Below are 22,529 nucleotides of genomic sequence, written 5' to 3' on the forward strand. Positions count from 1 at the left end.
ATGGAGGAAATGTGTTTTTTAGAGCAAGTGATCTTTTTCTGTTAGAAATGAGGCTGCTGCTAGGGTTTTTGGACAGAAAATGATGTTATATACTTCTGTTTTAGCTTCCCTAATCAAGTGTTAATCAACATTAGCTTAAATGAACCAATTTTGCCATTTTGCTAAATTTCACCAAGTGGCAAGGAGGGTGTGTGTTCTGCCCGAGTTTGGGCCTCAAGCATGCTTCAAATAACATTTCAAAATGTTTCCAATTGGCCAAAATGCTTAAAAATCAATATTTGGAAAAGTCAAATTTTAACTTCACTTGAAATTAAATAATGCAAGTCCAAAAAGGCCATTTTGAATGGTGAAGTTTTGGTGAATGAGGATGACATTTTTGGAAAGAGGAGGTTAAATATGACTTGTTGGAAAAAACCTCACCGAATTTGGACAAATGGTTTGAGAGATATGGCCTTTTGAAGTTCACAAATTTTTGAAAATGAATTGATCATAACTTGCAAACCATACATGGGAATTGAGTGTTCTTGGACTTTTTGGAAATGGGAGAACAAGATCTTCAACTTTCATGTTGGGCAAAGATTCATTTGAAGCTTGTATCATGATGTAAGTTTAAGATCAAGAAGTTTCCATTTTTGGCAAATTTGAATTACAGGTCAACTTTCTATTTCTGGACATTTCTTGTCTGACTTTATTTTCTTCACTGTGGATGATTGACATGATATATGAAGCTTATATAGGCATGAATGAGACCTCTCAGACCAAATTCCATCACCAAATCACTGACTAAATCCATAGTTGACCAAGTTTGACTTTTTAGGGTTTTGGATGACTGAAGCACCTTCTGATGAATTCCAAACCCTAATTCCTTGATATCTTGATTCCAAATGATGTAACAAGTTATATGAACTCTTGATTATTGATCATGGTGCCCAAATTCTTCAAGAATGGCCACCATCCACTGTAATGACTGACTTTGACTGATTTTGACCTAATTGGCTGATGATTGCTTCAGCTGCAAGTAACATGGTTAGATGACAATATTTTTGTACTTTTTGGTTAGTATACATATGAAAGGCCATGATATACAAATGCAAAGCATGCTTGGTGATCAAGAACCACACTCACAAGGCAAACCACCCACTAGGAGGGAAGCTAGGGCATGCAATGATCCTTGAGGCCATGATATGATATGATATGGGCCATGAGGGATCTTAGGGCCAAAATTGGGGTCTTACAGGTATAACTTGAGATTGAATAAGGTGGAGAAACCTGAAGTGATTATAAGTTGCAGAGAGTTTCCTAATGTTCCTCTCATAGGCATTAGGGGAGGTATAAACTATAATCATGTACTTTCTCAGAGACAATTGGGCTACGCTTTGAAAGGGCCTCCAGAGGAAAGGACCACACAAGAGTCTTTGTTCTACAATATGGCTGATGGTGTTGAGATGATGAAGAAAGCTGCTAAAGCCTGGATTCATATTTCATATAAAGGGAAAGAGTTCTTTGACAAGAAGGATTGTGTTGCTTATCCTCCTTACATAGACTGGATCAAAGATAGAGTTTAAACTATCTTGTTACCTTTTCTGATAGAGAAGCCATTGTATCCCCAAGAGCCAGATCATCCTGATTTTGTGCCTAGAGAGCATTTCAATAAAACTTTACTTTTGAACAAGAAGTTGAAGCAGGAGAAAGAGGGGATGAGCATGCAAGTCCTTGGCTATAGGCAAGAAAAGGTGGATTTGACTCATAAAATTACAGAAAGAGAGTAATTGCTTAGTGAATATGGTCTTGCTGTAGATGGAAGGATCAGAAAGAAGCCAAAAGCCAACAGAATTGGAGGGAATACTTCTACAATTATTGAAGAACAAAAGAAAGCTCTTGAAGAGATTGAAGAAGAAATCAAGCAAAAGCACCGAGACTACGAATCTCTCAAAGTCTCCAAAGCCAAGATAGAGAGGAAGTACAAGGCGAAGATTAAAGGGTTGAAAAGGCAACTTCAGGTCAGGAATGTCCAATTTGAGGAGGAAAATACCCAGAGGCTAGGAGTGGAAATTCAACTCAGAGGACGCCACATTCAATTAGAGAAAGTTGTGGAGGAGATTGAAAGCCAAAGCATAGTTAAAAGAAAAAGATGATGCTCCCATGCAGATTCCACATCTAGAGTGAAACGAGTGTGAGAAGTTGATTATCAATATCGGTATCTGGATGGCATGATTTTTTGAAAAGACGTGGTTATCTAAAGTCTTGTCCAGAAGCACAGTCAAGAGGAGACACAAAAGTTGTTCAAAGAGTCCAAAGCTTGGAGCCTAGACTATCTCAAAAGTGGAGGGAATTTGACCTAGGTGGATTGGGAAGATTGAATTTGTCTTTTTCCATGTAGTGACCACCATCTGGATTGTTGATGGGGTCTTTTGATTTGCATTGTTTTTTTTGTTTGTTTGTTTCTCTTGTAAGAACTATTTATGTTACTTTGGATTTTCAGTCTAATGAATTTAATGTTTGGCATATCCAGTGCTCGTTATCTATATTTTATTTTCTCTCGGTTATATAACTTGAGTCAAAATTTTAGAACCCTGGAAATACACAAAACTGCCATTACATGCATTACATTCACTCATGAACTCAGACTGCATTCATAACAAGTTTTATGGTCGACCCTCTCATTTTGATTCTGTTTTTCTTAGCAGAGATTGCGAATCCAGTCATTCATTGTTATGCCACAAGAAGCAACCAAAGACGTCATATGGATCAAATTCAGGCTAACATAGATGAAATGAGGAACCAGATAGATGCTAGGATGACACAGTTCGTGGAGGCCATTACTAATGTGACTTGTAATCAGGAATAATTGAGGGCTTTTGTGGAGAGACCTCGTGTAAAGAATGAGTGACCTGAGTTGATGTTTGAAGATGTTTCTGTGGGGAAATCTCGCCCCAATGTTGCTATGAATTTTGTTGGGCCGAATTTTAATGATCCAAGTGCTAATGGTTATCATGTCCATAACCAGGGTCTGCATGGAAATTTTCCACCACCACAGTACAATCATGGAGGACCGCATCTCATTGTTGTGGATATAATGGGCATCCTAATGCACGGGGAAACCCTCAAGTACAAGAGATGGAAGTAGATCATAACAAAGATATGTATTCAATGTATAATAGTGACTTGAGTGATCATATTGATGATAGAAAGTACCGTCTGTTGGAGGAAAGATTGAAAGCTGTGAAAGGGCAATGAGTTTTAGGAATGAACATTACTGACCTGGGACTGGTTGTTAGACGATAATACCAATCTAGAAGGGGGGTTAAATAAATTAGTTTTGAAATTTAGCGCTTTTTAAAAAAAATTCAACGGTTGCAGAAGCACCCTAGATTATAATTGTCTAAACGATCTGTTAATGGAAAGATCATATATGCATGAAATAGAATGGAATAACTAAGATAGAGATAGTCAATCATTATCTAAATCAATCGATTAACCATTATAATCCTTGATATTATTACCTATAATAATGCTTAAACTCAATAAGAGATCAAGTAAAATATTACTAAATTTGTGTGAGATTAATTTTATTAAACACTTGGTGTGCACTCCACACCAAGTTTCAATTTCACTCAAATTGAATGTGCATAATTTTACTCAACTACAATCAAAGTGATTGCACCAATTTATCGAACAGTTACTATGCACAACAATCAAGCGATATTGATTTTACTATTAGTTTCACACAAACCGTAATTAATGCAGAATTTAAAGAGTTAAGAGATAGAGAGAATAAGACCGGATTTATTGAGGCAGTTCCCCTATAATCCTCGCTTAGGGTACATCTCCCTCGATTCTAAATCTAGAATTGAGATGTTTTTTATTAACTTGTCGCAAAGTCAATACAAGAGAACAAATGATCACCACCAATCAACCCCTAGAGTTGTTGTAGATCCTATTCTATTCTCTCCCCTTGATTATAGTTTAACCAAGTCCTTCAAGCGCTTCGAACAAACCTTCGGATACCGCTATGTTATTTCAAGAACGCCATGTTCCACAAAACTTTAGCTCAGCTGATTTCGAACGCAAGTCGTTTGAACCCTAAGCTTTCTTCACAATTCTCCGGTTACCGTTACTTGTTTGACCGAACCTAGTGTTCTTCAAACTTTTCACTCGACTGAATCTGCGAAGCAAAGGTTAATGCAAAAAACCCCATTTTTGGAGGAAAAAACCCCAATGGTTTTATTCAAGAAAACCCACACAAAGCCTCAACCCAAACTAAGATAATCCAATCTTATTTGGACGTTATCATAACAGTAATGTACAATGCTCAACAAATATTATCATGTGTGATTATTGAGAAATGCAATGAAGAATGAATATGAAGATTACTTTGGTGTATATCTTTCACTTTTCTTGTTGGAATGTTGAAGAAGAGACTCTAGAATATTAATATGATGCATGAACCAACTAATAGACATAACAGAATTATTTTGCAAGATTACACACCAGAAAAAAAAGTCTAAGCAGCGGCCACTCGACCTGTATGGGCAAAATTATTCCAGTAAAATTGGTGATGAGTCGACTCAAACAGGGGATGAGTCGACTCAAACAGAGTTTTTACAAGATTGAGTCGACCTATGACTCGGCCTGTTCAGACTCATGACTACATGGTTCAAATGAAAATAGGCATTGAGTCGACGCAGCATATGGATGAGTCGACTCATTCAGTTTTCCCAGGATTGAGTCGACATGTGGCTTAACCTGTTCCGACCCGAGAGTTACTCTCTGAGTCATTGAGTCGACCTGTGACTCGACCTGTTCAGACCCGAGAGTTACGCTCCGAGTCATGAGTCGACTCACAGGTCTTAAACTCCCAAAAATGAGTTTTGAGATGTATTTTACCAATTTAAACTGATCTATTATGAACCTAGGATATTTACTATGATCAAGTGCATGATTCACATCTATGATATGCTCCTATATGCCTGCACACGTTGAACATATATTTTGAACATGTTAGAGGATGAATGCATTCTATGATATGATGATACTGTCCAAAGTACATGTTATAGGCGATTAAAGAGGTTTGACATCATTAAAATAAGGACTAGGAATATTTGCCCTCACATAGTCCCCCTTTTTGATGATGGCAAACCATGGCACAATCACGTACTATGATATACATCCTCCCCCTGGTTTTATGCATGCCTTCAAACATTCTGCTATTATCCTTCTGCTAAATCAGCTATTATGTTTGTTTCCATATCTTCTCCCCCTTTGACAACATCAAAAAGAAACAATGAAATGGTCAACATGAAATACAGATATTCAAAAGCACTTAGTCAACGACTTTGCAACATATAGACATTAACAACTATGCACATAACATGAAGTCAATGGAATAAGTATAAGCATAAATATTACACGGAGTAAAGAGAAATAAGTAAATAACATTGCCACATTTGTTTAGCATAAACTTTAGACAAATGACTAAATACAGTAAATATGACACCTAAGCAAGTTCAAGTATAATTCAAACATAGTAGTTGATCGAACTTAGATCAAGCCATCAAATGACATCAAGAGTTACATAGATCAAGTATATACATACATAGTTGATCAATATAGGTCAAATGGATAGGAGCGATATTACCTCCAATGGTGATAGACGACGAGTGCCCTCACATAGCCGCACTTATAAATCAAGGAATAGTTAGGCATACTATATGTATTTAAACGCGATCCGAGATGTCGAGAAAACCAAGTTCCCTATAGATGTGGAAGAAAAGCTCTGTCGCAAGTGGTTTTGTGAAGATATCGGCAAGTTGATTTTTGCTATCAACATGCTCAAAAACAACATCACCTTTCTCAACATGATCCATAAGGAAGTGATGCTGAATTTCAATATGTTTAGTGCACGAATGTAGTATAGGATTTTTGGTTAAATTGATAGCACTTGTGTTGTCACACAAAATGGGAATACGTTCAAGTTGAACATTGAAGTTGAGTAATTGTTGTTTGAGCCACAAAATTTGAGCACAACAATTACCAACAACAATGTAATCCACCTCGGCTATTGACAAAGCAACTGAAACTTGCTTTTTGCTGTGCCAACTCACTAAGGAATTTGAATAAAAATGACAACTGCCACTAGTGCTATTCCTATCCGATTTGCAACCAGAAAATTCGAAATCGAAGTAGCCAACTAAAGAGCAATCACTTCCCTTAGAAAACCAAAGTCCATACTTTGAAGTACCACATAGGTATCTAAGTATGCATTTGACGGCTTTTAAATGTGATTCTTTGGGACATGATTGATACCTAGCACACATACATACACTAAACATAATATCTGGTCGAGATGCGGTAAGATAAAGGAGAGATCCGATCATACCTCTATACCTTTTTATATCTACGGCCTTACCATTTTCATCCCGATCCATATTAAAAGCAGTAGGCATTGGAGTGTCGATCACTTTGGAGTTTGCCATATCGAAGCGCTTAAGTAGCTCATTACAATACTTCATTTGGCTCATAAAAGTTCCTTCTTCAAGTTTCTTGATTTGAAGTCCGAGGAAGTAATTTAGCTCCCCTATCATGCTCATTTCAAATTCTCCCTGCATCAACTTAGAGAATTCCTTGACCAAATTTATGTTAGTAGATCCAAAAATAATGTCATCTACATAGACTTGAACTAAAATAAAGTGTTTTCCTTGATGCCTAATAAAAAGGCTAGTATCAACCTTCCCTCTTGAGAATCCTTGCTCTAGTAGAAATTTGCTAAGACGCTCATACCATGCCCTAGGGGCTTGTTTGAGACCGTAGAAAGCATGCTTGAGCTTATATACATAGTTAGGATGCTCATGGTTTTCAAAGCCGGGAGGTTGAGATACATAGACCTCTTCATTATTGTAACCGTTTAGGAAAGCACTCTTAACATCCATTTGAAATAATTTGAAATCTTGAGAACAAGCATAGGTAAGCAAAGGGCGTATAGCCTCGAGTCGGGAAACCGAAGCATAAGTTTCCTCATAGTCGATGCCTTCCTCTTGGTTATACCCTTGAGCAACAAGGTGAGCCTTGTTGTGTGTTATGACTCTGTTTTTGTCTAACTTTTTCCTAAACACCCATTTAATGCCGATTGCTTGATGGTGTCGTGGAGGGGGAACAAGATGCCACACCTTATTTCTTTTGAATTGATTAAGTTCCTCCTGCATTGTTAAAAACCAATGTTCATCGAGTAATGCGTCTTTGGAGTTTTTAGGCTCATTTTGAGAGACGAAAGCGAAATGATAACAAAAGTTACTTATCTTTGACCATGTGGTAACTCCCTTTGAGATATCTCCAAGAATATTATCGATGGGATGATCCTTAGAAGATTTCCGTTCCAAAGGAAGATCATTATTATTAATAAAATGATCCTCCTCTTTATTTTCGGAAATTTGATCCGGCTCCTCCTCATCTATTTCCGGATGGGGTTCAACATGCTTTTCTTCTTGATCTTTTATTATGTCTTCCGAAGGAACACATACACCATCAACAATAATACCTTCTCCGACAGTTTTTGGATAAGATTCATCAAAGGAAACCTGCACGGATTCTTCAACAATAAGTAACCTTTTGTTGTATACTCTATATGCTTTACTAGAATGAGAGTACCCGAGAAAGATACCTTCATCGGCTTTTGAGTCAAATTTACCAAGGTTTTCTTTATCATTGTTTAATACAAAACATTTACATCCGAAGATATGAAGATGTGAAACATTGGGTTTCCTTCCCTTTAACAATTCATAAGCGGTTTTATTTAGAATAAGACAAATTAGTATCTTATTCAATACATAACAAGTCGTATTTATTACATCGACCCAAAAGTATTTAGGAAGGCCATTTTCATTGATCATAGTCCTTCCAAGCTCTTCAAAAGATTTGTTTTTACATTCCACTACTCCATTTTGTTGTGGAGTTCTTGGAGAAGAAAAATTATGATCAATGTCGTTTGTTTCACAAAATTCCTCAAAGAGGTGGTTTTCAAATTCACCTATGTGATCACTTTGAATAGTAACTATGCTAGTGTTCAATTTGTTTTGAGACATCTTGGAAAACTTTTCAAAAGCAGAAAAAGTTTCACTTTTACTTTCTAAGAAGATAGTCCAGCAAAATCTAGAGTAGTCATCTACTATAATAAAACCATAGTAGTTTCCACCTAGGATTTTAAATCTAGATGGCCCAAAGAGGTCCATATGGAGAAATTCAAGGGTTCTCGTTGTGGAAACAATATTTTAGATTTAAATGAGATCCTTCTTTACTTTCCCATTTGGCACGCATCACATTAGTGATCTTTTGAAATTTTGATTTTAGGAAGACCAACTACTAGATCTTTTGCGACAACTTTATTTAGAAAGTCAAAGTTGACATGCGTTAATCGCCTATGCCAAAGCCACGAGTCTTCACTCATGGAGACGAGACATTTAGCGATAGTCAAAGATAATTCATTTAAGTTAAGCATGTATACATTATTTTCCCTCCATCCCTTAAGCACATCATTCTTCTTATCATTATGTTCAATCATGCAACAATCTTTTGAAAATGATACTTTATATCCTTTGTCACATAATTGGCTAATACTAATGAGATTGTGCTTAAGGCTTTTAACTAAAAGGACGTCTGAGATAGTAGTAGATGAGGGATTACCTACACTACCTTTTTCGAGTATAGATCCCTTGTTATTATCACCGTAGGTTAAAAACCCTTTCTTCTTAGCTACAAAGTCAAAGAACAAGGAAGTCTCCCCCGTCATATGTCTTGAGCATCCACTATCGAGAACACAAGTTCTCTCCGTATCCTCAAGACATTACACCTACAAATTTAAACAAGGGAAGGAGGTACCCAATTTTCATTGGGTCCTAGTGTGTGAGTGAGACTTTGGTTGCATTTGGGCAACCATTGAAAAATTCCTTTAGGGACTAGAAATCTCCTAAATCAACATTTAGCAATAGTATGTCCCTTTTTGCAACAATATAGACAATTTAAGTTAGGATGAGAGTTGCTTTTGCTAGTTTGATCCTTTACCACATACATGTATTTTTGATAAGGATTATTCATGTTACTTCTAAAATGTGATTGATCAATAGCAAAGGTAACTTTAGGTTGTAAAGCCTTGTCTAATTTGGCTTGAAGAGATCTAACCTCTCTTTGTTAAATGTGACAGGTTTCACATCCAGACCATCCAAACCAAAATACCTTATCATCTTCAGTTTTGCCTTTAGTAACCTCTATCATAGATTTCTTAAGAGTTTCTAATTCCTTTTCGGAATCCGAAATCTTCTTTTCTAAATAATAGAACATTTTTTTATTTGAGGCTAGGCATTTAAAAGCTTCCTTGGTCTCATTGTGTAGAGTACTAAAGGAATTTTAGAAATCACAATAAGACATTTTATCAACATGGTCATATTTAGAATGACTTACATTCTTTTTCTTCTTTCGATGAGTTGTAAGACAAAGATTGGTATTTTCTTCTTCATCACTTGAGTTATCATCGCTTGAGGATGCACTATCACTTTCCCATACAATGTATGCTCTTATAGCTTTGCTAGATTTGTTGTGACGTTTGTCTTTTCCTTTGTGTTTCTTCAACAAGGGACATTCCAACTTATAATGATCGGTATTTCCGCAATTAAAGCATGATCTTTTTGACTTAGTTGTCTTACCTTCCTCTTGATTCGAGAATTTTGATTGTCTTCTATAGTTGATAAGATTTTTATCTGTATGTTGGACTTCATTCTTTATAAGGTATCGGTTATACCTCCTTACGAACAACCCCATGTCTTCATTCGAATCTTTATCGTCGTCACTTGATTCACTCTCACATGCATCATTGGTGGATGACTTATATCTTGAAGTCTTTAAAGCGATAGACTTCCTTTCGGTGTCCTTAGCTTTCTCCTTCTTTTGACTCTTCTCATGTTTCTCAAGGTTCATGAGCTCTTGCTCATGCTCTTTAAGTTTGCCAAACAATGTTTCCATGTCCAATGTTCTTAGATCATTGGCTTCCTTAATCGCGGTGACCTTTGGTAGCCAATCCCTATTAAGACATCTTAAGATTTTATTAGTAGCAACATCATTAGAGGTAGTTCTACCAAGAGCATTTAACCGATTTATTATATGAGAAAATTGCTTTTGTATATCGGCAGTGGTTTCACCATCCTCCATATGAAAAAGGTCAAATTCTTGAGTTAAGGTGTTGATTCTAGCTAGTTTGACATCATTGGTTCTCTCATGGCTAACTTGCAATGAATCCCACATAGCTTTAGCACTAGTACAATGGAAAACCCTATAATACTCATCAACATCTAAGGCGGCGATGAGTATGTTTATGGATTTCTAATCACAGTTGTACTTTTTCTCATCTTCTTCATTCCATTGTGTTTCAGGTTTAGGTATAACAAAACCATCCGCATTGGTCATGGTTATTTCCATAGGACCATCTTGGATGACTTTCCATACTTTCCTATCAATAGAGTAAATATGGATACGCATACAATCTTTCCAATAACTATAGTTTTCACCGGTAAAAATAGGCGCCGTATTGTACGCCCCTTTAGGATCATTACTCATTTTCTAAAAAGTTATATGTGAAGCACTAGATGAACCGGTTCTCGTTATACCACTTATTAGACGATAGTACCGATCTAGAAGGGGGTTGAATAGACCAATTTTGAAATTTAGCTCTTTTTAAAATTGTTTTCAACGGTTGCGGAAACACCCTAGATTATAATAGTCTAAAAGACCCGTTAATGGAAAGATCGGATATACGTGAAACCGAATGGAATAACTAAGATAGAGTTAATCAACCACTATCTAAATAAATCGATTAACCATTATAATCCTTGATATCATTACCTATAATAATGCTTAAATGCAATAAGAGATCAAGTAAAATATTACTAAATTTTTGTGAGATTAATTTTATCGAACACTTGGTGTGCACTCCACACCAAGTTTTAATTACACTCAAATTGAATGTGCAGAATTTCACTCAACTGCAATCAAAATGATTGCACCAATTTATCGAATAATTACTATGCACAACAATCAAGCGATATTGATTTTACTATTAATTTCACATAAACTGTAATTAATGCAAAATTTAAAGAGTTAAGAGATAGAGAGAACAAGATCGGATTTGTTGAGGCAGTTCCACTATCGTCCTCGCTTTGGGTACGTCTACCCTCAATTCTAAATCTAGACTTGAGGATGTTTTTTTTAACACGTTGCAAAGTCAATACAAGAGAACAAATGATCACCACCAATCAACCCCTAGAGTTGTTGCAGATATTATTCTATTATCTCCCCTTGATTTGAGTTGAACCAAGTCCTTCAAGCGCTTCCAACAAACCTCCGGCTACCCCTACCTTATTGCAAGAACCCCATGTTCCCCAAAAATTCAGCTCGGCTGATTTCGAACACAAGTCGCTTGAACCCTAAGCTTTCTTTACAATCCTCCGATTACCGTTACTTGTTTGACCGAACCCATTGTTCTTCAAACTTTACACTCGGCTGAACCTATGAAGCAAATGTTAGTGAAAAAACCCTGAATTCTTGGAGGACAAAACCCCAATGGTTTTATTCAAGAAAAACCCACACAAAGCCTCAACCCTAACTAAGATAATCCAATCTTATTTGGACGTTATCACAACATCAATGCACAATGCTCAACAAATATTATTATGTGTGATTATTGAGAAATGCAATGAAGAATGAAGATAAAGAGCACTTTAGTATATATCTTTCACCTTTCTTGTTGGAATGTTGAAGAAGAGACTCTAGAATATTTATATGATGCACTGACCAACTAACAGACATAACCGAATTGTTTTACAAGATTACACAGCAGAAAATTAAGTCTAAGCAGCGGCCATTCGACCTGTATGGACCCAAGGCAAAATTATTCAAGTAAAACAGGTGATGATTCGACTCAAACAGGGAATGAGTCGACCTATGACTCGACTTGTTCAGACCCATGACTACATGGTTCAAATGAAATTAGGCATTGAGTTAACGCAACATATGGATGAGTCAACTCATTCAGTTTTCCCAGGATTGAGTCGACCTTTGGCTCGACCTGTTCATACCCAAGAGTTATGCTCTAAGTCATTGAGTCGACTTGTGACTGGACCTGTTCAGACCCGAGAGTTACGCTCCGAGCCATGAGCCGACTCACAGGTCTTAAACTCCCAAAAATGAGTTTTGAGATGTATTTTGAATAATTTAAACCGATCTCTTATGAACCTAGGATATTTACTATGATCAAGTGCATGATTCACATCAATGATATGCTCATATATGCCTGGACACGTTGAACCTATATTTTGAAATGTTAGAGGATGAATGCATTCTATGATATGATGATACTGTCCAAAGTACATGTTATGGGAGATTAAAGAGGTTTGACCTCATTAAATTAAGGACTAGGCATATTTTCCCTCACACTAGTGCCGAGGGTAAGGGTTCCACCTAAATTTAAGGTTCTTGTCTTTGACAAGTATAATGGTACAACTTGTACGAAGACGCATGTTAAAGCTTATTACCGTAAGATGCCTGCTTATTCTGAACAGGAGAGGCTACTAATTCATTTTTCCAAGATAGCCTAACTGGGGTATCTTTGGAATGGTATATGCATTTGGAGAAAACATACATCAGAAACAGGAGGGATTTAGTGGAAGCATTTATGAATCACTACCAGTACAATATTGATATGGCACCAAATAGAACCCAATTGCAAAGTTTGACTCAGGGTCAAAATGAATCATTCAAGGAATATGCTCAGAAGTGGCGTGAGCTAGCTGCTAGAGTTCAACCTCCATTGATGGAGAGAGAGCTGGTTGACATGTTCATGGGTACCTTACAAGGTCCTTACTATGATAGAATGGTGGGTAGCACGTCTACTGGTTTTTCTGAGTTGGTAATGGTTGGAGAGAAGATTGAAGCTTGTCTCAAAATGGGAGCGATTCAGTCAGCCAATGCTGGTAGTTCTGGAAGTGAAGTTGGTAAGAAGCCATTTAGTGGTTACCATAAGAAGAAAGAGGATGAATCAAGTGCTGCTTATGCTCAGAGGGGAAAAGGAAGAATCCATACCAACCATAACATCAACAACAATATCAATATCAACATCAACATCAACAATAATAAGTGAATGATATGGCCATTCCGGTCATCACAACTCTTCAACAGCAACAATAACCGCAGTACCAACAACAACAACAACAATAGAAAACCGCTCCTCTTTGCAATTATAACCATCCGAGACAACCCAGAATCGAGAAAGTAATTGATCCGCTCCCGATGTCTTATTCTCAAGTGCTTCAACATTTATTGCAATTGAACTTGGTTGATCTAACAGACATGTCACCTCCTCGTGAGAGGCTCCCTACAGGTTGATCTAACAGGCATGTCACCTCCTCGTGAGGGACATCTTCTAAAATGCCTATCGGATACTTAACAGATCTATCGGCTAACTGAAGTGACATCTTAGTGAGCTGTAATTCTCCTAAGTTTAACCTCTCACAAACTGCTGAAGGCATTAAGCTCACACTAGCTCCTAAGTCTAGAAAAGCTTTTTCGATGACATGACTACCGAAAAGACAAGGAATGGAGAAATTTCCAGGATCTTCATCCTTTTTGGCTAACTTATTCTCGGAAATGGAATTACATTCCAAGGGCTTCGGATCGTCAAGTCTACGTTTGTTGGTAAGGATGTCTTTGAGAAACTTGGCGTAAGAAGGTATTTGGGTGATGGCTTCTGTGAAAGGGATTTCTAAGTAAAGTTTTTCTATAACCTTAATGAATTTTTTATACTGGTTATTGATCTGGGTTTGTTTGAGTCTTTGCGGATATGGTATAGGTGGTTTATAAGGCGGGGGTGGTACGTAAGTTTTATCTTTAGGTTTTTCTCCTTTTTCTTGACCTTCCTATTTTTCAGATTCCTCTGGTTCCTTTACTTTGTCCGTGGGTTCGGTATATTCCTTAGAAGTTTTGGGTTCACTCAGTCTTGGGTTTGGTGGCTCATTATAAGCGTTCCCACTTCGTAGGGTAATGGCATTGGCTTGCCCTCGCGGATTCTGTTGAGGTTGTCTAGGGAACTGTCATCCAGGTGTGGTTTGGGGGGCTTGGTTTAAAGCTACCTGAGAGATCTGGGTTTCAAGCATCTTGGTATGAGTAACTATTTGGTCAACCTTGGTTCCTAACTGGGTAATCAGTTCGTTAACGTGAATGTTTTGGTTCATGAACTCTTTGTTTTGTTGGGTTTGAGCAGTGATAAAATTTTCCATAATTTTCTCAAGGCTCGGCTTTGGTGGTACAGGTTGCATAGGTTAATTTGATCTTGGGGCTTGGTAACCAGGTTGTCTCGGAGGTGCATTATTTTGGATAGGGTTATTGTTCTTATAGGAGAAGTTCGGGTGATTCCTCCATCCAGGGTTATAAGTATTCGAGTATGGGTTCCCTTGGGTGTAGTTCACTTGCTCAAAGTGGGTTTCGTTTAATAGACTGCATTCTGCAGATTGGTGTCCTTTGGTTACACATATCTCACAATCCGACGAAACTGCGGCTGCAGTATTAGGGTTTATGCACATATGCTCTACTTTGAGGGCTAATGCCTCCATTTTAGCTTGCATCATGTCTATAGATCTTAGTTCATGTACTCCTCCTTGAGCTTCCTTCTTCTCAACTATCGCTCGTTCGACTCCCCATGATTGATGGTTTTGAGCCATATCTTCAATGAGGGCACTAACTTCAGGATAAGGTTTGTTCATCAGCGCACCGCCTGCGGCAGCGTCGATGGTCATCTTAGTGTTATACTGAAGTCCATTATAGAAGGTCTGAATGATTAACCAATTTTCTAAACCATGATGTGGGCATGCTCTTAACAGCTCTTTATATCTATCCTAAGCCTCGAATAACGATTCTCCTTGGTTCTGGGTAAATCTAGTTATATGGTTTCGAAGAATGGCGGTTTTAGTTGGGGGAAAGTATCTAGCAAGGAATACTCTTCTAAGGTTATCCCATGTCGTAATGGAATTGGGTGGAAGGGAATCTAACCATGATAGGGCTTTATCTCTGAGGGAAAAAGGGAATAATCTTAAACGGATTGCCTCAGGAGAAGCTCCATTGGTTTTAAAAGTGTCTGCTAATTGGAGAAAGATTTTTAAATGTTGGTTTGGGTTCTTAGTAGCGAGACTTGGGAATTGTCTCTGTTGCACTAGTTGCAATAGGGAGGGTTTAAGTTCGAAATTATTAGCTGGGATGGTTGGGTTTACTATACTAGAACTAGGTTCTTCGTTGGATGGTTGGGGGAAGTCCTTAAGAGGTCTTTGGTTTTGATATTCGGCCATAACTCTCTTAATTCTATGGAAGAATAAACGTGCGCGAGCGTAACGTTCAGGTTCCGCCAGAGGGTATACTAAACTTCCGGTGCTGTGAGTTCTTCGCATTGACCAGCGGGTAATAACCTCAGTCAAACGATTTAACTACAGGATACGAAATTTGACGAAATTGGTCCCCGACAACGGCGCCAAAAACTTGATGCGTGCTTTTCGCAAGTATACGAACGCGTCAGAGTAATATAAAAGATTGTCGAATCCACAGAGACAAAGTGTCAATCTATCGTTATCTATTGTTATGGTGTTTATTTAAGGTAATCAAAATAGGGGTTTTTAGAGTGTGCAATGAAAAGTAAAGTATTAAATTCAATTCAATTAATAAAGACATGCTCGAATATAATTCACATAATCAATTAATAATCCAAGTACTTGCTAATAGAACTACTTATGGGCAGTGTTTCCTACTTTGAAAAGAACCAATTTAACAGGAACTGTCGCTTTCGCGTATTCAGAACCGAGTTGTACTCCCTAATCAAACCCTCTTATTGTCACTTATAAAAAGGCACGCATTGCATTAGAGTAGTAAACCTATTTTTAAGAAATATAGTATCTTGACTAAGTTGAAAAGTATTTTAACCTGGATTTCTTAACCAAAAGAGGTTCTCACGAACCAGACTCTAAACTTATAAACGCGTCCGAAAATAGTTTTAAAATCACTTTTCTTCCTAAGTTAAAAATTCCTAATGAACTAAACAAAGCGCTTTCGCTGTATTTGAAATAGTTTAAAGCAACTAAGTTGAAAAAGACGTTGGACGACTTTCGATATTACCCAACAAAAATTAAGTGCGGGAAAACTTAAGTTGAAAGTCAAAATAGCCCTTAAGTGTTTCTACGAACAATTGTACGGATTATCGGTTCAATTACGGTCTTTACATTCTAACCTTTATAGATTTAGTTAGACATGGTAAAGTAAAGGTGCATTTTAATTTAAATAAAAGTAGTGCGAGTACGGAAAGTAAATAAAAGTAGTGCGAGTGAGGAAAGTAAATAAAAGTAGTGCGAGTGCGGAAAGTAAATAAAAGTAGTGCGAGTGCGGAAAGTAAATAAAAATAGTGCGAGTGCGAGAAATAAATAAAAGTAGTGCGAGTGCGAGAAATAAATAAAGTAAAGCAAGTGCGAGAAATAAATAAAGTAAAGCGAGTGCGAGAAATAAATTAAGTAAAGCGAGTGCGAGAAATAAATAAAGTAAAGCGAGTGCGAGAAATAAATAAAGTAAAGACGGCGCGGGATAATAAAATAGATAAAGGCAAAGCAATAAAAACCTGCTCCAATCGGAGGGTTGAATAAAATGCGAAGCGGAAATGAAAATTGCGGCAGGATTAACTTCCTTCCAAAGTGCTCCAAACTCGATTACAAACTCGATCACAGACTTGATTACACAATTGTGGTAACACCCCAATGCGAAGCGATTACCACTTTAAAAATACTGAATATATGCCTAAGGGAAACTAAGTTTGCTCTGAGTTTAGATCTGCTCTAAGTTTGGATGATTAAACAAATGAAAACGAGTCTGTATTTATAGGCAAGGAAAATGATGGAGATAGTGGGGAACGTGGCAGTTGAGGGAAGTTGAGATGTGACACATCATGGCTGGACCTATGGCGCCAGCCACAGTGGGAGCCACAAGTGCAAAATGCTGAATTTTAGTCTTTTTAGCTTATTTTCACTCCTTTTCTCGATCGCGGCTCTGATTAGACTGAAAACCTGAAAACAAAGAGAAACATAGTAATAACATAACAAAATAACAATAAAACCACTAAAATGCATGCGAAATCGGAGTCGAAAATATGGTGAAATTCAGTGTCATCAAATTCTCCCACACTTAAACCCTTGCTTGTCCTCAAGCAAAACACTAAAAAGTTCATAGAAGAAAAACTGGTGTCAACGAGCGCTTCGGGCTAAAAAGGTTTCAAAATTCAAGTCGGGATACAGTGATAGGTACATATTGAGTGAACTAAGGGTATCATGACGACACTTATCCGCAAACACAGGCATAAACTCCATTCCTATATTAACCAACCCATATTATCCCACAATACCTAGGCCTGCCTCTTCATCTCTTTTTGTGTTCTTTTCATTCAGGCGCAATCATATTAAGCCCGTTGTCCGTACATGCTTCATAGCAGAGTGACTTGTTAGTGATTATGATCCAAACATGGGGTTCCTGGCACATAAATTTGTGTAAACCCTTTTATTTGACCCAACTGCAGTTGTGGGGGTTCAGATCGTAATCCTCCCTACCGAGTTCAGCGCCAGATACCTCTGAACCAACTAACAGCGGGTGAGTTTTTTTTTTTTTTCTTTTTGTAGAATTTTTTTACAACTTTTTGGTTTAAATGACTTTGTGAGGGTCACCTATACCGGGGTTGCCTTTTTCTTTTCTTTTATTCATTTCACTAGATCATTCACTTATGTTCATCGGCCCCCTACGTAGAGGATGCGTAGGCCGAAGCTGACTGCTGGAATAAACTACTGAGGACTTATAGTGAAATGATGATTAAGGCATATATGGGGTTTTGGGAGTGATTCCTATATTCATGAAGTCTACGGTGCTAAAACAATACTGATGTTTCAAAAAGTTCTCCCAAGTCACCGCATCCTTACTCAAACCCGTCTTTAAAACCCAAAACCTTTCAGAATATCACTGTTTTCTTTTGCAAAAAAAAATTCGGTAGGGCTAAAGGAATGGGAAGATTAGACTGTACTAAAGATACATTATACTGGTGACTCGTCAGACTCATGCATTATCTAAAACACTCAAACTAAAAGCAAAATGAAATAAAATAAACAACTAAAAAGCAATAAAAATAAACAAACTAACTAAAAACAACAAAGAAAAATAGAAAGTGATAAAGTCTCCTCCCACACTTAAATCGAACATTGTCTCCAATGTTTCGAAATAAGATAAGGGGAGAGTCACCTGACATCCTACTGCTGACCACTGGTGCCTTCGCCATCCTGAGGTGGACGACGGGATCGGCTAGGATGACGGTCTCTCTGATCCATCCTAGCCGGTAAGGCATCCTGAGCGGTCCTCACCTCTCGAAGGTTACCCAAAATGGAACCCTGAGTGGCTTCTATGAGTGCAGTATGTTGACGGTGGTAGTGCTGCTGACGGGCTTGCTCATTTGTGATCTTAAGCAAGGAGTGTACAACAGTCTCATTGGATCTATCTGTCCTCCGCTTTGATTCTTGCATGAAGCTCATGTTATCCGCCAGTTGTTGCTGAATGGTAGAGAGTAGGCCATCACGCCTTTGCTCTCTAGCCATGTGGTCACGCCACATCTCTTTTGTAATATAAAAGCCAGGGGCAGAACCTGCAAAAGAAGAAGATGGTGCGGTGTATGGTGGTGATGGGTGATGGGGGACACATGAGGTACGGGAGATCGCTCTCGCTGATCATATTCTTCATCAGTGTCGTGTCCCTCCTCATCAGGAACATTAGGAGGAAGTGGACGCAAAACAGGTGGAGCATCTAAAACACAGGTCCAATTCCTTTCATTACGTACATCAGTACGTCTAGTGCACGGTAAGACAACAGATGGGATAGCTATACCATGAACCATAAGCACATAACCTCCTTCTCTCCTCAATCGGCACAATTTCATATCTCTCAGAAATTTTAGGTTGATTGTGCAAGGAGGTAAGGGATCTAGGGTAGCTATCTCATTGTTCAGGTTAAGCGCCCGAGCAATAGACGTAATGAGTCCTCCGAAAACTATAGGTCCCACTTTATTAAGAGTTAAAGCCATATGAGCGAGCATAAACGGGACCGAATTAATTCTTCTATTTGTAAGGCTTCCTTGCAAAAATAGAAGCTCTCGAGCATTGACCTTGTTTGGATTCTCCCGGCCAAAAATAGTACATGCCAACAAATATCTAAAAATTATGATGGCCGGGTTATGGATGGTCGAGGCAAGAATTCCTTTAAAAGAATTTATTGAAGTGTTTGACAATTTCTGCCAGAAGGAAAATACCTTGACCGACCAATCTGAATCCAAAGGGGCCTCACAAATAGCACCTTCCCCATAAGGAATTCCTAACAGGCCTGCTAGTTCGTCGGTACTGAATTCGTACTCAATTGCAAACATTCAAAATCTGACAGTACCAACTATGCTAGCAGTATTAGGATTGACAATATAAATTAAAGAACTTAAAAATTCGATTGTCAATCTCTCAAAGGTAGGTTCTTTGTTTGAAAATATAGTATGCAAGCCTAAATTATCTAATAAATAAAAAAATGCTATGGTAGATACCCAAAGTGTAAAGACAATTTTCATCCACAGACCTTGTCGGGAGGATTTCCCGATTTTGCAATCTTTCGATAATCTTCCTTTGCCTATCTCCCGGTTTCCCTTCTCGAAGAATAAATCCAATGAAGTCCATTATTTAGCTCTTGCAATGTGATGAAGAAGATGAAGATGGGTTTGTATAAAGTTGAGATTTTTATGAAATTCGACGGATGAAAATGAAAATGGGAGTTGGGAAAATGGTTTGTATGGTTTGAAGATGAGAAATCTGGGAGCTTTTGTGGGGTTCAAGGGTGTTTTTGTAAGGTGGAAAAATGGGTTTTGAAGGTTTGAAAGTATGAAAATGGTGAAAAATGGGAGTCTGCCCCGAGCTTATACAGACGCTGTGGCGGGCACCACAACTTCTATGGCGGGCGCCACAAGGCTAAATTCGGCTGGGCCGGATTTTGGTCATTTGGCTTGGGCTTCTCGTTCTCTTTTTGGTTGGGGGGTCCGGATAACGTTTGCATTGTATTTTCCTAGTGACATAAGGTTTGCATAATTTTATAAAAATAAAATTCAAACATTAGACTAATAAATAAATAATTAATATAATTAAACTATAATAAAAATAAAAATATAATAAACAAACATAAAACATATATATATATATATATATATATATATATATATATATATATATATATATATATATATATATAGATGTGGAAATATCAATGTGCTGACATAGTTAAGAAAATATCTCAAATGCAATGATATAAAATAAGTTAGGTAAATGCGAAAAATATAAGCATAAATGAGACAAAATAAAATGAGATGGTAAAATCAAATAGTAGGGGGTTCGTTGCCTGAGTAGATCCACGAAGCATGGCTATCTCCTTGCGAAGCTCTGCGATCTCTTGGTATAAACAGTCAGCTTCGGTAGCGTGCGTGAGATCGGATACTCCCATCTGTAAGGTAAGGTCAGCTACCTCCTGCCTAAGCTCGGCAATCTCTCTACGACACTCTGCAATCTGGGTGCGGATGTATGGGGTCTGCAATGATAAATTGTTAGAGAATACAATGATCCTGGGTGAAGGAGGTGTAGGGGTATACTCAACAATAGGTTGGGACCTCAGCTTCTCGATAGTCTCTCCCTGGCCCTCCAAAGCATAACTCCAGTTAGATGGGTCATGAACACTAGTCATCATAGGATCAGGCAGTGTAAAATAATGAATCGCCTCGCTATCGACCAACAATCTGAACTGTCTTGTGTTGAAGGAGGATCTCCTTATCAACCCTCTGGTCAAGCAAAAGTCGATATCCATGGTAGTATACCCATAGTAGGTCTTGAGATGTAACAGCTTGCGGGATAGACCTAAAGCGATGGCGATCTGTGTGATGATTCCTCCTACATGAATGACTCCTTCAGACGATCTGGAAACACTGTTGAGGCCACACAATAGAAAGTTCCCACATGCCACGGGGCGAGACTGGGATGCACAAAACAATAGGAATATCTCCTCCTCACTCAGTAACGTCTCATCATCTAGTCTTCCCAAGAAGGAGTGTGCCAATATCATCTGGAAGTATCTAAAAACAGGGTTGTGTATAGCCTGGGACAACTGCGTAGAAGGATCCTGACTCCCTCCACCGGATATGTCACTCCATAACTTTTCCACTTCTTTACCCAGAAAGTATCCCATCGGTGTCTCAGGGATAGCGTCAGGGGTGGTCTGGAAGCCTAATAGGTCACCGAACTCCTTCTGGATGAAGGAGTACTCAATCCCAAAAAGTCTGAAAGCAGCATACCCATCCGGTCCAGGGTAAGGGTCATAATCGAATGAACTAAGGAACTCCAATGTCAAGTTCCTGTAGGTGTTGCTCAGGTCGTCAGCGAACTCGTCCCAATGGAGCTGGTGGCTAAGAAATTGGATACTCGGCTCAATACCCAGGGCTTCCATGCAGTGCTGATCTGGATAGCGCGTGGGCGACATAGGGCGTTGGTAAAGAGCTATGTAGCACTCTCTCTGGGCATAATCCCTATAGGCTACGTGCATATCGTCGAAGTCCTACATCCTGTAAAAGTTAGGAAAAGGGATCTTGAAAATACAAACATTTCAAATATTTAGTCTCGGTGAAAATATGATTAAAAATAAAATAAAATAAAATAAATAAATGCAAAAAAGTAAAACAAAATAAAAAACCATGGGTTGCCTCCCAAGCAGCGTTTGCTTAACGTCATTAGCTTGACGATCGGAATTTATACACCTGTAGTAGTAGGAATCGGTGGATCAATTAGAGTGTGGCTTGAGTAGTCTGTTGGAATGTCTCCTCCTTCGTAGAGCTTCAGTATTTGTCCATTTACAATGAATGGGCTACAGGTTTCGTTCTTGATTTCTATAACTCCGGATCTCAGAATCTTGGATACTTTGAAAGGGCCAGTCCATCTCGAGCGCAGCTTCCCAGGGAAAAGTCATAACTTAGAGTTAAACAGGCGAACAAGGTCGCCTATATTGAAATCTTTCTTTACTATTCTTTTGTCGTGCCAGGCTTTTGTTCTCTCTTTGTATATTTTTGCATTCTCATAGGCGGATTGCCTAAGTTCTTCTAGTTTGTGAATGTCAAGGATACGCTTTTCACCAGCGGTCCGGTAGTCTAAATTCAAAGTTTTAATGGCCCAATAGGCCTTATGCTCTAATTCGAAAGGTAAGTGATAAGATTTTCCATAGACTAGTTGGTAGGGAGTTGTTCCTATAGGGGTTTTGAAAGCGGTTCGGTAGGCCCATAATGCTTCTTGAAGCTTCTGAGACCAGTCTCATCTAGAGATAGAAACGGTTTTTTCTAGGATTTGTTTTATCTCCCTATTGGATACTTC

The 22,529-nt window shown here is 38.2% G+C and overlaps 1 non-coding gene across 1 annotated transcript; it reads left to right on the top strand.

The window, feature by feature from the left end:
* The first annotated feature begins 14,883 nt into the window (after positions 1-14,883).
* LOC127133395 (small nucleolar RNA R71) lies at positions 14,884-14,990 on the top strand. The gene has a single exon (XR_007807374.1). It is a non-coding gene; the product is annotated as a small nucleolar RNA R71 (small nucleolar RNA).
* Positions 14,991-22,529: the final 7,539 nt, after the last annotated feature.

The sequence above is a fragment of the Lathyrus oleraceus genome, chromosome 3 (assembly GCF_024323335.1).
Source record: "Lathyrus oleraceus cultivar Zhongwan6 chromosome 3, CAAS_Psat_ZW6_1.0, whole genome shotgun sequence".
NCBI lineage: Eukaryota > Viridiplantae > Streptophyta > Magnoliopsida > Fabales > Fabaceae > Lathyrus > Lathyrus oleraceus.